Source organism: Amblyomma maculatum, chromosome 9 (assembly GCF_055883805.1).
Source record: "Amblyomma maculatum isolate TAMU_Amacu chromosome 9, ASM5588380v1, whole genome shotgun sequence".
Classification (NCBI taxonomy): Eukaryota; Metazoa; Arthropoda; class Arachnida; order Ixodida; family Ixodidae; genus Amblyomma; species Amblyomma maculatum.
This window is the reverse complement of record NC_139352.1, coordinates 92,163,857-92,176,508: the sequence shown is the minus strand read 5'-3', so window position 1 is coordinate 92,176,508 and position 12,652 is coordinate 92,163,857. Positions and strand designations below refer to the sequence as shown.

Here is a 12,652-nt window from a genome sequence, read left to right as displayed (position 1 = left end):
CACAAGACAGTGGTACGAGGGCAGCAGAGAACGGAGGAATGTCGGTGTCATGGGCGACGAGAAGTTTTGCAGTGCGGGGAGGGGTATCACAGAAGGGGGCATCACAGAGTGGGGCGAAGGCAATTTGCGCACGCGCACAGTCAATAACGGCTTGATGAGTCGATAGAAAATCGTATCCGAGGATGATATCATGCGAGCAGTTCGGCAGAACAATAAACTCGATGGGGTACAAGACGTTTTGAATGAGCACACGGGCTGTGCAAGATGCGGAGGGGTGAATGTGCTGTGATGAGGCGGTGCGGAGCGAAATGTCGGAAATCGGAGTGGTCACTTTGCGAATTCGACGGCAGAGCTCTTCACTGATGACGGAGACGGCTGCACCGGTATCGACGAGAGCGAGAACTGTGGCGCCTTCTACAGAAACTTTGATAACATTAGCGGGACGACACGGAGGACTTGAGGAATTCGAAACAAGCGCAGTTCTTGCCCCCGGAACTGCGACTGTTAGTTTCCCTCAACGGTGCTAGTAGAACGTCGCAGCATTGGAGAAAGCGATCGGCGCCGAGGAGAATGTGATCGACGAGTGGCATACGTTTGGCGATCTTGTGAGACAAATTGAGAACCGGGCGGAATCATTTGCGAGCGTGAGTCGGTATCGTACGGATAAAGTCGAATGTCAGGCTGTGAAGGTTGGAGGCGCTGGCGACAAAGGCGTGCAACATGGCCCGGGCGACCGCAGGCATAGCAAATCGGAAGGTTGTCCGTAGTACGCCAAGGTTTCATAGGATGTGGGCGGAACCTTGAGGGTGGGGCTTGGAACGAAGGCTCAGCATGCGGCGGTGACCGGTAGGCAGGGACCTGCACATAGGAGCCAGACGTGGGTGAAGATGGTGGCCTAGCCGTTACTTGGGCATACGTGAGAGGTGCCGTCACAGGCGGCAGCACGGGGTTGGACGGCAAGACATCAGCGACGTGTTCTTGCACGACACGGCGTATAGTAGGGGCCAAAGATGGAGCCAGTTCAGGAACGAGGCGGCCCGAGTCTTGAAAATGGGGAAGGAGTGAGATTTGACGTGCGACCTCTTCACGAATAAAATCTTTGATCTGTTGATTCAGCGGGCTCCTTTCAGAAGTTGGCGAACCGCCCAGGGCTAATGCGGATACGCCTTCGTCGCACACACTGGAGCGGCGCCTAGAAGCGCGCCGCTTTCGGAGCTCGTCGTAGCTCTGGCAAAGCTTCACGAGTTCACTAACGCTGGTGGGATCTTTCGCTACCAGCATCTGGAAGGCGTCCTCAGAAATACCCTCGAGGATGTAGCGGATTTTGTTAGCTTCCGGCATGGCCGGGTCGACTCGTTTGCAGAGATCAACGACGTCTTCTATGTAGCTGGTAAAGGTCTCATCAGCGCGCTGAACACGATCGTGCAAACGTTGTTCGTCACGAAGCTTACGCACTGCCGGGCGGCCGAACACTTCCGCGAAATTCTTTTTAAATGTCGACCAAGATGACAGGTCAGCCTCATGGTTGCGAAACCAGAGGTTCGCTACGTCCGTCAGATAGAATATGACGTTACTGAGCTTGTATGAGTCATCCCACTTGTTGTAGCTGCTTACTCTTTCATATGATGACAGCCAGTCGTCAACATCTTGGTCGGCCGTGCCACTGAAGAAGCAAGGGTCACGCTGGCGCACGACGCCAGAACACATGATCGTGGGTGGAACGGCCGGCAGCGTAGAAGTGGACTGGTCTTGCATGGCGGTTGTAGAGGGTAGTGTACGGCTTCGCAGTTCCAGTTTGGATGGGATCGTTTCCGGCACCTCCGCCAATTGTAATAGGGCGGTTATTGACGCTTAGATGGAGAGCTGTTAGGAGAGGACCTTGCAACGGCGAGCCCAGCGTACTTCTTCTTTGTCTTCGTCGCACAACGCACTGGTGCATGTTGATGGCTGAAGTAAGTGCTGACTATCACAGTACAAAAGTAACAAAATTCCAATAAAGAAAGGTGTTAGGCAAGGAGACACGATCTCCTGAGTTCTATTTATTGGTTGCTTAGAAGGCGTATTCAAAGAAATGGAATGGGAGTTTTTAGGCATGAGGGTCGATGGAGAATATCTAAGCAATTGTGGCCATATCACGCTGTCATCCTGATAGCGCCCCGACTGCTAACACGTGACGTCACATCACCCATTCCAAGTGTACTTATATCCCTCCTTCCCATGAATAAACGGATTTTGTTATCGGACCGCCGGCCTGCCTACATGGCGGCAGCGGTGCCCAGTTGAGGTGTCGACCACACCGCCCCCGCGTACGACGCTGCCAGCTCCATCGACTCTCCTGCCGGCGCCGAAGCCCCTGGATACGTCAGACGACGCCTGGCTTGGTTGGAGAACATGGAAGAGTGAGTTCGAACTCTTCGCCACTGCTACTCAATTGACCAAGCAGCCAACCGATGTGCAGGCAGCAACGTTTCTCGTGAGCATAGGCGAAGAAGGCAGGAAAGCATTCAATACTTTCAAGTTTGAGGCGGACGAGGACAGAAATGACGTAAAAGTTTTGATCAAGAAATTCGAGGACTACTACAGGCCAGCAAACAAAGTAACCTTCCACGAATTCCGCTTTGGTTCGAGGGACCAGAAAGAAGGCGAACCATTTAATGACTGGTTGATCGAGTTGAAAATTTTAGCCAAGAACTGTGAATTTGGACTTCTTTAAGACCGCATGCTACGTAGCCGTATCGTTCTAGGTGTCCGAGACAAACGTTTGCAGCAGAAACTGTTAGCGGGAAAACCCTTCTTACCAAAACAACGGTAGAAATGTGCCGCATTGAAGAGCAAGGACAGCAGGATTTCCAAGAGATAAGCGCAGCAACGGGCGGAGTGCGCACTACGATAGTGAACTCTGTTGCGACAGAAAGGAAGCTGTGCAGTAGGTGCGGTTACCAGATGCATCGTGGTGGAAATTGTCCAGCGAGAGGAAAGAATTGCAGGAAGGGTGGTGCACAGAACCATTTTGCCCAGGTTTGCAAATCAGTTGATGCCACGCTTAACGCCAGCCGTCAAGGAAAAGAGCTGCGAGAGGCACGTTCCGAGACGGACAATTTTTTTCTTGTGGCACTAGCAATAAACTCGCTTGAAGTTGATAAATGGACAGCAACAGTTTACATTAGTTTACATTGAAGGCCAACCTTTCACGTGCAAACTGAACACAGGAGCAAACTGTGGCGTTATCTACAAAAACGAGCTGGAAAGATTACCTGCTAAGCCAAAGGAAGCCTGCAAGGTGACTCTAAAACATTCTTTGGTCACAAGACTACAGCACAGGCAAAAATTAAGCTTATGCTTCACGCTAACGACAAAACATCCGAAGAACAATTTTTCGTCGTCAAGCACGATGTTCCAGTCACGCTCAGCGGCGCAGTTGCAGAACGCCTGGGGTTCATATACCGCATACAGGCAGTCGCCAGTGAAGAACTATATCCCCCAGCCCAACCTTTCGCAGATGTTTTCAGTGGGCTAGGACAACTGAAGGGCGTGGAGAACTCGATGAAGCTGAAACCCTGCAGCGCGGGAACCGTCGTGCCTGCTAGGAGGGTCCCCGTGGCACTGCAAGACAAAGTTCTGGCAGAACTGCAGCGCATGGAGCAGCTGGGCGTCATTACAATGGTAAATGAACCAACCGAATGGTCTAGTCACATGGTGACCGTGGTGAAAAAAGATAAAGTGCGTACTTGCCTCGATCCAACCGCTCTGAACAAACCGTTGCTTCGAGAAAATTACCCCATGCCAACTTTAGAAGACATATTTCCGCGGCTGTCTGGGGCAAGATTTTTTTCTACGCTTGATGCAGCATCCGGATTTAGGCAGATTAAGCTAACGGAAGCAAGTTCAAAAATCTGCACTATGAGCACGCCATACGGGCGCTATCGCTTCCTCCGAATGCCCTTTGGAATATCGGCAGCCCCAGAAATATTTCAAGCTGCAATGCATCGTTTGTTAGACGGTCTACCCGGTGTAGCAGTTGTAATGGATGATATACTAGTCTGGGGCACGAAAAAAGATGAGCATGACTGCAACGTAACACTCTTGCTGACGCGCTGCCGTGAGTACAATCTGCGACTTAACCTTAAAAAATGCACCTTCCTGCCGACGGAGGTTCGCTACTTGGGACACCTCCTGACTACGCAATGCCTGCGCATTGACCTGGATCGTATCCAGGACATTCTGGAAATATCCGAGCCTAAAACCAGTAAGCAACTGCGAATTTTTCTCGACACAATGAACTATGCACAGCGTTTCATTCCACACATGTCTGTCCTGACGGAACCGCTGAGGGAACTACTGCGAAAAGATAACGCATGGGTTTGAGCAGAAAAACAACAGGCCAGTTTTGAAGCACTGCTGCAGGCACTGATAACAGCGCCTGTTCTTTCCTACTTCGACCCGAAGAAGGCAGTCACGCTTTCAGTCGATGCTAGCCAGTCCGGTGTAGGGGCTGTTTTGATGCAAGACCATCCCGTAGCCTTCTCGTCCAGATCACTAACAGAAGCGCAACAGCGTTATGCGCAGATTGAAAAATAAACGCTTCCGATAGTACATGGGTGCACGAAGTTCAATGATTACATTTTCGGCCAAGCAGACGTCATCGTCCAAACGGATCACCGGCCTTTGATACCGATCTTCACCAAGCCCCTGCATCAGTACCCGCTTCGTTTGCAGCGAATGCGCCTCAGCTTGCAGCGTTACGCCATAACTTTGCAATACAAACCGGGCAAAGAGCTATTCCTTGCGGACGCGTTAACGAGGTTTCCTAGTAAAAAGGCACTGCAAGAAGAAACCGAGCAGTTTCATGTGATTGTGCTTGACTATGTTTCAGCGTCGGAACACCGCTTGAAAACCTTGCGGGATGCTACAAACGAGGATCCGGCACTTATCATCATTCATGAATGCGCAGAGACGGCGTAGCCGAACCACAAGCAGGGAGTCCCAGAGCCGGGAAGGCCATACTGGACCTACAGGAAAGAAGTGCACGCACAAGATGGGTTAGTCTTCCGAAGCAACAAAGTAATTATACAGAAATCGAAACGGGCAGAGATCATGCAGCTCTTTCACACAGAGCACGCTGGAGCAGATAAGATGAAAGCAAGGGCCAGCAGTGTCATGTTTTGGCCAAATATGTCCGCAGATAATAAACAATTTTGCAAGACTTGCAAGGTATGCCAAATGCACCATCCACGAAACCAGAAAATGCCCCTTTTGAGCCATGATGTTCCGACCCTGCCATGGGAGTCCGTAGGCGTGGATCTGTTTCATTACGGCGGCCGGGAGTTCGCCGTCATGGTTGACTTCTATTCCTTTTTCTTCGAAGTCCGAGAGTTTCGCCACACCACGTCTCATGCGCTCAAGACTTGGTATGCACAAGTTTTTTCGGTGCATGGGCTGCCACAGAAACTGTATAGTGACAACGGGACCCCTTTCAGTAGCTCAGATATCAAAGATTGTTTAAAAAAACTAGACATTGTCCATGTCACGTCAAGTCCATATCACCCGCATTTTAATGGCAGGGCGAAAGAGCTGTTCAGGAGGCTAAGAAACTGCTCAAGAAGTGTTCCTTTCGCACACCAGATTTTGAAATTGCTCTGCTTGAGTGGCGTAATACCCCCAGGGACCCGGTTCTCAAGTCTCCGTTGCAGAGACTCATGGGGCGGCAGACCCGGACCCTCCTGCCTGTACCAACAGCTCACCTGGAGCCAGAGGTCATACCCAGCAAGGATGTCCACGACCGTCTCCAGGCGATCCGGCGTCGGCAAAAGTTCCACTACGACCGCAGCGTCAGGGAACTTTCCCCGCTGACGCCGGGACAACGCGTAACAACGTACGACACTCTCCAGAGAACCTGGTCTCCAGCTATTGTTCTAAAGCCAGCCGCAACGCCAAGATCTACGATTGTGAAGACTGAAGACGGCCGTGAAATCCGTCGCACAAGAGAGCGCCTACGGGAAGCAGCACCCCAACCGGAGCCAGAACCAACCTTGCAGTGGCCTTCAGAAGCCGACCTCTAGCCTGGACAACAGCAGTTACGCAGGAGCACAAGATTGCGTCGAGAACCCTGTTGATACCCGTTGCCCGATGAAACTTCTGGACTTTCTCATCGTTAAAGGGGAGATGTGGCCATATCACGCTGTCATCCTGACAGCGCCCTAACTGCTAACACGTGACGTCTACGTCACCCATTCGAACTGTATTTGTATCGCTCCTTCCCATGAATAAATGGCTTTTGTTATCGGACCGCCGGCCTGCTTACAGTAATGTGCGCTTCACTGCTGATAATGTCTTTTTAATTATTTCAGGGGACCAATTGCAAATTATGAATAATTATCGAGACAGGGGAAGTTAAAAGTAGGGCTAAAATTAATGTGCAGCTAAGGCAATGTTGAACAACCTGGGAAAGGATCGGCCATTTACAATAGGTAGCAAAGCGCTGATAGTGGTAGGCGAATATGTTTATTTAGAACAGGTAGTGAACCCATATCCGGACCACGAAACGGAAATAATTAAGAGAATAAGATTGGAATAAAGCGCATTAGGAAGATACTCAAACAATAGGGCTAGCAGCTTTCCGGTGTCACTCAAGAGAAGAGTGTATAACAGTTGCATCTTAACGGTTCTTGCCTATGGGGGTGAAACATGGAGGGTAAGAAAAGGGTTCTACCTAAGTTGAGGGCAACGCCGAAGGTAATGTAACTAAAAATGGTAGGTGTAACTTTGTGAGATAGGAAGCGTGTAGAGTGGGTCAGAGAAATACCTACATTTACTGACATTCTAGTCGAAATTATGAAGAAACGATGGGCATGTGCACTGCATGCAGTTCTATGAAAGGAGAACTGACGGTTTCTGAGTAAGCAATTTTATTCCAAGGGAAGAGAAGGGTATTAGGGGCGGCAGAAATTTAGGTGAATGGATGACGTGAATTTGAATGAGTCAAGTGGATGCAGCTATCACAGGACCGGGTTTTTTGGAGGGAAATTGGAGATTTCTTTCTTCTGCAGTTGGTATAGTCCTGCTGCTGATGATGATGGCTTTTTGCGTTAGCAATATTGCGCCAGGTTTCAGCCCGTCACGTAGTCTTGGGAAAGGCCATGTTTGACTTTGAGCCGGGTGTTCAGAGGGGCGAATGATTCTGGCATAGTTCTGGCGAATGATTTGGCACCGCCAATCACAAGGATTCTGAAACCGCTGTGCATTTTTCTTTTCGGCTGCCCATTTTTTTTTTACATAGTGCCAATTGAGATGTAAACCACCGAATTGAGGTTTGAGGGCGTGGGTTTCAGCCCGTCGCGTAGTCCCAGGAAGGGCCACGTTTGACTTTGAGCCGGTTGTTCAGAGGGGCGAATGATTTGACACCGCCAATCACGAGGATTATGAAACCGCTATGCATTTTCCTTTTCGGCTGCCCATCTTTTTCGACATAGTGCCAATTGAGATGTAAAACACCGAAATGAGGTTTGAGGGCGTGCGTGACAAGATGATGATCATCAGTTCTTAGCACGACACTCCAAAGTTAGGAGTGTTTCGTAAAGAAGGATGTTCTGATTTCTTAGAAGAGATTTCCGAAAATAGATAAAAATTTCTCGAAGCTCAAGGACTGTCAGATGTGATTTAGGTGAACAAGCGTATCTGAAAACGTCTCTGAAGTAAATTCAGGAAACCTGAGGACCTCGCCACTAAGGTGTTTCCTCTTTGACAGGGTGTGACACCGTGCAGCTGGCTGTCAATCTAGCAGTGCTACCCAGGAGAGGTAAGTCATATGTCAATGTTGCAATACACAGCTCAAGGCCAAGATGCATGTGTCATTGATGTACAGGGAGGATTTTTATGCCAGCTGAAGTTTTAAGAGTCCGTCTTGAAGACGGGGTTGTAGTCTGCACGCCTAAATTTACTGGGCAACACATGGCAAGATGCGCAGAACAGCCAATATATGATCTCATCTTGAGAAACACTCCAGGCATAAGAAGAGTCAGTGACCGTGATTCTGAGTGAAGCGCGCATTATTTTGAAAAGTACCAAAATGAGGAAAGGCGGCCGGCAGCTCAGATTGGTGATGGTGCAGTCAGGTTCTTATTGGCAGTAGAGACAAGAGCACTAGCGATAAACAGAGATACAGTGTCCGTTCTCGATACCAGTTACGAAGTGTATGAAGATAACACTGCGAAATTTTAATTCAGCAAAGGAAAATCTGGCTTGTAAGCTTGATCGAAGGAGAACCTGAAATATAGATAGGAAAGTTCGTTATACAATTTGAACATGCATTAAATAATCGGCATTATTACCTAGAATAATTATGCTTAATATTATACTCTGGGTCAAGTTCGAGCTTTCGGGGTTGTCCAATTCGAGCTTCAACATCTCTGTCATATCAGGGATAAATGAGAGCTCTTGAGCAGGAGCAGGAAGCTGCCACGATTGCTACACTTCACGCTAATGTATAATGGGAAGTTGATTTGAGTGTGGCACTGTGTAGAGCTAAATACTTAGTGTTAGATACCTCTGTTTTAACTGCTCAAAAGCGATACATTGGCCTCTAAATTATGACGCACCTTCCTGCAAATAATAAGTTATTAAGGCAACGTCCGCGCAAATGCAGAGCCACTTATACCGATAAACAAGATAGCAACTTGCATTTTATCTGAAAACAATCAGCTCATATCAAATATCAATATTGATTCATTAATAATGTGCACTGCCGGTTTTCCACTACAGTGACAAATGTTTCTGTGGTAGGCATGCTGTCTACATATCGCAGTAGGGCAGCAGGCAGACTTCTGTTTGTGCAGACAACACAACTGCAATATTACTGGATAGGCCATCAATGTGTACCACATAACCAGAATTCAAATTTCTGAGATCGCTCATTAGTTGATCAATGGTCATGCCACTTACATTTCACTTCATTTATTTCGCATGAAGTTTAACATAAATCAATCAACGTTTCAGTGGATTCTGTAATTCTAGTGGGGACCTCAAGTATGCTAAAAAACCACAAGATGATAAACGATCCGTGAATTCCCGCGAACGGTTTTTCGTATGTAATAATAATAATAATAATAATAATAATAATAATAATAATAATAATAATAATAATAATAATAATAATAATAATAATAATAATAATAATAATAATAATAATAATAATAATAATAATAATAATAATAATAATAATAATAATAATAATAATAAAATAATAATAATGGCGATGATGATAATAAGTATAATTATATTAAATATATTATTAATAATAATCAAGCAATCAATCTTTATATAATGTGCGCAGGAACAACCATGTGGTCTTCATGCTGCAGCACAAATGAAAAAAAGAAAAAAAAAAGAAAATTCACACACAAGTTTTACACATACAGATAGAACACAAAAAGAAGAAATAAATAACCCATAAAATGAAACTGAGACAAAAAGTGTCACGGAAAGTAAGAAATCAATGAGTAGCAAGTCTTCTATACACAGAGAGAATTGTTGAGCACATCACGAAAGAAAAAAAAACGATAGATGCAGAGATAAAAAAAAAACAATTAACTGACATTGATTGGAGTAATGTAGAATTGTACATACAATAAACAACCATTCCAGGCGCAAAAAGTGCGTGGTACTTCAAGCACAGGCTGGAAATACAGGAAAATGCAATAAAGGAATACAATTGAACGCGGGACAGTTAGATTTGAATATAATGTTTAAAGTTAAAATATAAATAAGAAACGGATAAAAAGCAGTTCAAGATACAGACAGCATCGAACAGGAGAAAAAGCAAAAAGTTTATTAAATACAATATTTAGGATAGAAAGTGGGAGTTATATGTGATAAAGTACTATTTAGAATACAACGCTACGAACATCCAATATATATGAACAGAGCGTGTTTTGGAAGATGTCAAGGTGAGGACAAAAAGAGGTAAATAACCACTACGTTCTGTCCAGAAGGAAATGGGAATGAACAGACGGAGAAAATTGAAATGGTTTGAATTTCCTCATGCTCTTTCGCGGAACGCGCCGTAGGATGTACTCTAAGATCTGAGGACACATAATGTGGCCATGAAGGAGTTTGTACAGAAAAACGATATCAACTCTGACACCATGGCAGTGAAGAGAAGGAAGATTCAGTTAGGTGCTCCTGGTGGAGCGAGTGGAGGAAGTTGCGCAAGGAAAGCGCTATCGAAATATCCGTAAAAATTTTTTTGTACTCTGTTAACCTTGTCCAAGTTCGATTTCCAAGTGCAATTCCAAACAACCGACGCGTACTCCAAGAGCGGCAAGCATATGGACAGGTACAGTTTAGGAACAGAAGTGGAGTACTTAACTCTCTCGAAAGTCTACAAATGAATCCGAGTGTGTTCATAGCCCGCTGAGCAATGCGTTTAGTATGAGAAGAGAAGCTGAGGGTGCGGTCAAAAAGTACACCAAAGTCATTAATTTCATCAACGCCGTCCAATAGCACAGAAGGCACAGAATGATGGTAGAGAAAGCTGTGTGTTTTACGAGTAAATGAGACAACCCTACTTTTAGAAGAATTGAGGGTAAGTCGATTCTTTACATACCAATCAGAAAAGCAGATATGTCCAATTGTAACAACAAGCAATCTTGAAAAGAATGTATTGCCTTGAATATTTTTATACATTCAGCATAAAGAAGAAACGACGAGTTCTTGATCGACGAGGAAACATCATTAATAAAAACGGAGAGGAGAAGCGGGCCTAATACTGAACCTTGATGAACTCCACTGGTTGTAGGATAAACGAACGAGGTCTGTCCATTGACACTGACAAAGCAGGAGCGATCAAGGAGAGAGTTGCGTAGGAGGGCTGCGAGTGAGACTTCGACGCCAGAGAGTAGAAGCTTTTCAAGAAGTAGTGAGTGAGTAACACAGGCGAAAGCTTTGCTCATATCACAGTACACAGTGTCAACCTGACCTCTCTGAAGGACTGCTGCAGAGGCATACATCATAAACGTGGCTAGATTGGTAGAAGTACAGCGACCCGATATGAAGCCATGTTGATTCGGTACTGTTTGAGATTGAATGAAAGTACGTTGTGCAAAGCTAATTCGAAAAGCTTAGAAGTAGCACATAGAAGAGAAATCGGACGATAATTGGAAACATCATATTTGTTTCCTGACTTGAAGACAGGAAACACGCGTGCCATTTTCCACACGCGAGGAAAGGCAGCATTTTGTAAACTGTTATTACATATGGCAGTCAATACTGGTACAAAAATACAACTGAAGGCTTTTATTATGGCGGCTGGAATGCCATCAGGTCCAGGAGAAAAAGATGGTCTCAGACGCTTAAGACTCACAGTTATCAACCAATCGTCAAAGAGAACGGCATCAAATGGTGCACCAGATGGGACGCAAATGGAATCCCACTGTGGTTGTTTGTAAACGAAGGAAAAATGTTGGGCATAATTGTCGGCAACATCACGAATTTCCGACCCCTGAGCGTCAACTAAGCTGATACTCGAATCTGATTTAATGGAACGCTTGCGAACGTATCGCCAGAAGTGACTAGGACGATTTGAAGCACTCCTATCTAAATACTCAAGATAAGAGTCCTGGTCCCGCTTTTATAAACGTTTGCAAAGAGAACGCAAGTGTCGAAACTCATCTGCCGAATTGTCAAACCCAGGGCGTTTCGCTTTACGATGGGCCGATCCCTTATGTTTTAACGCCATTATCAGTTCCCTTGAAAACCAGGAAAGAAACTTCCTACGCGTAGGAGTATGCAGAGGTATGTACCGGCGCATACCATCAAGCACTATTTCAGTGAAGCGACTGACTTGTCCGTCGAAAACATTAATGTCATTTAAAAGGGACCAGTCGACGGAAGAAAAGAAATTAACAAGACCGACATAATCACCACATGCATACGCGAAACGGGGCGATTTCCTCGCCCGTTGTAAATTAGTAGAATGTGAGGCAGAGACAGCAGTAGTAATTAGAAGTGGAGGGTGAAATTTGTCACAGTGAATCAGCGGTATGTCTGAACTCGAGACTCGAACAATTTCAAAATTCGATAGACAGATGTCAAAAATATTACCACAGCAGTTTTCAATGAAATTGTGTTGCTGCAAAGAGGTAGAGGCTATAAAATCAAGTAGAGTGTTGCACTTACTTAATATGTAATGATTGCTGTGAGAAGAAGTAAATGAGTTCCAGTTGATACCTGGAGTATTAAAATCGCTAAAATAAGAAGTTTGTGTTTGCTAGGACGAGTTATAACAAGTTCGATTGAGAGCAGAACATCATCATAGGCTGTAGGAGGAAGAGTCGGAGGAATTAAGCTGCAAGTAAAAGTTTTTCATGCCGATTTAAAGTGAGCTCATGCCACACACATTCTTCAGCAGTTTCCAGATCGGAACGTCGAACACACTGCACAGAACTGTCAATTGCAATGAGCACTCCACCTCCTCTTTTTTTGCGTCCTGTTTCAGGGCGGTTGCTACGAAAACAAAGTAATTATTAGGAAAGAAATCACTGGAAGGGATATCACTTGACAGCCAGGTTTCGGTAACTACAACAGCGGTATAACAAGAAGACAAAACGCTAGAAAAAAATTCAGATCCCTTAGTCCGATGATGCTGATAAGCTCTTTA

General features: G+C 45.7%; 1 pseudogene; it reads left to right on the top strand.

Moving 5' to 3' along the window:
* Positions 1-2,260: 2,260 nt before the first annotated feature.
* LOC146179744 (uncharacterized) lies at positions 2,261-6,155 on the top strand (annotated as a pseudogene).
* Positions 6,156-12,652: the final 6,497 nt, after the last annotated feature.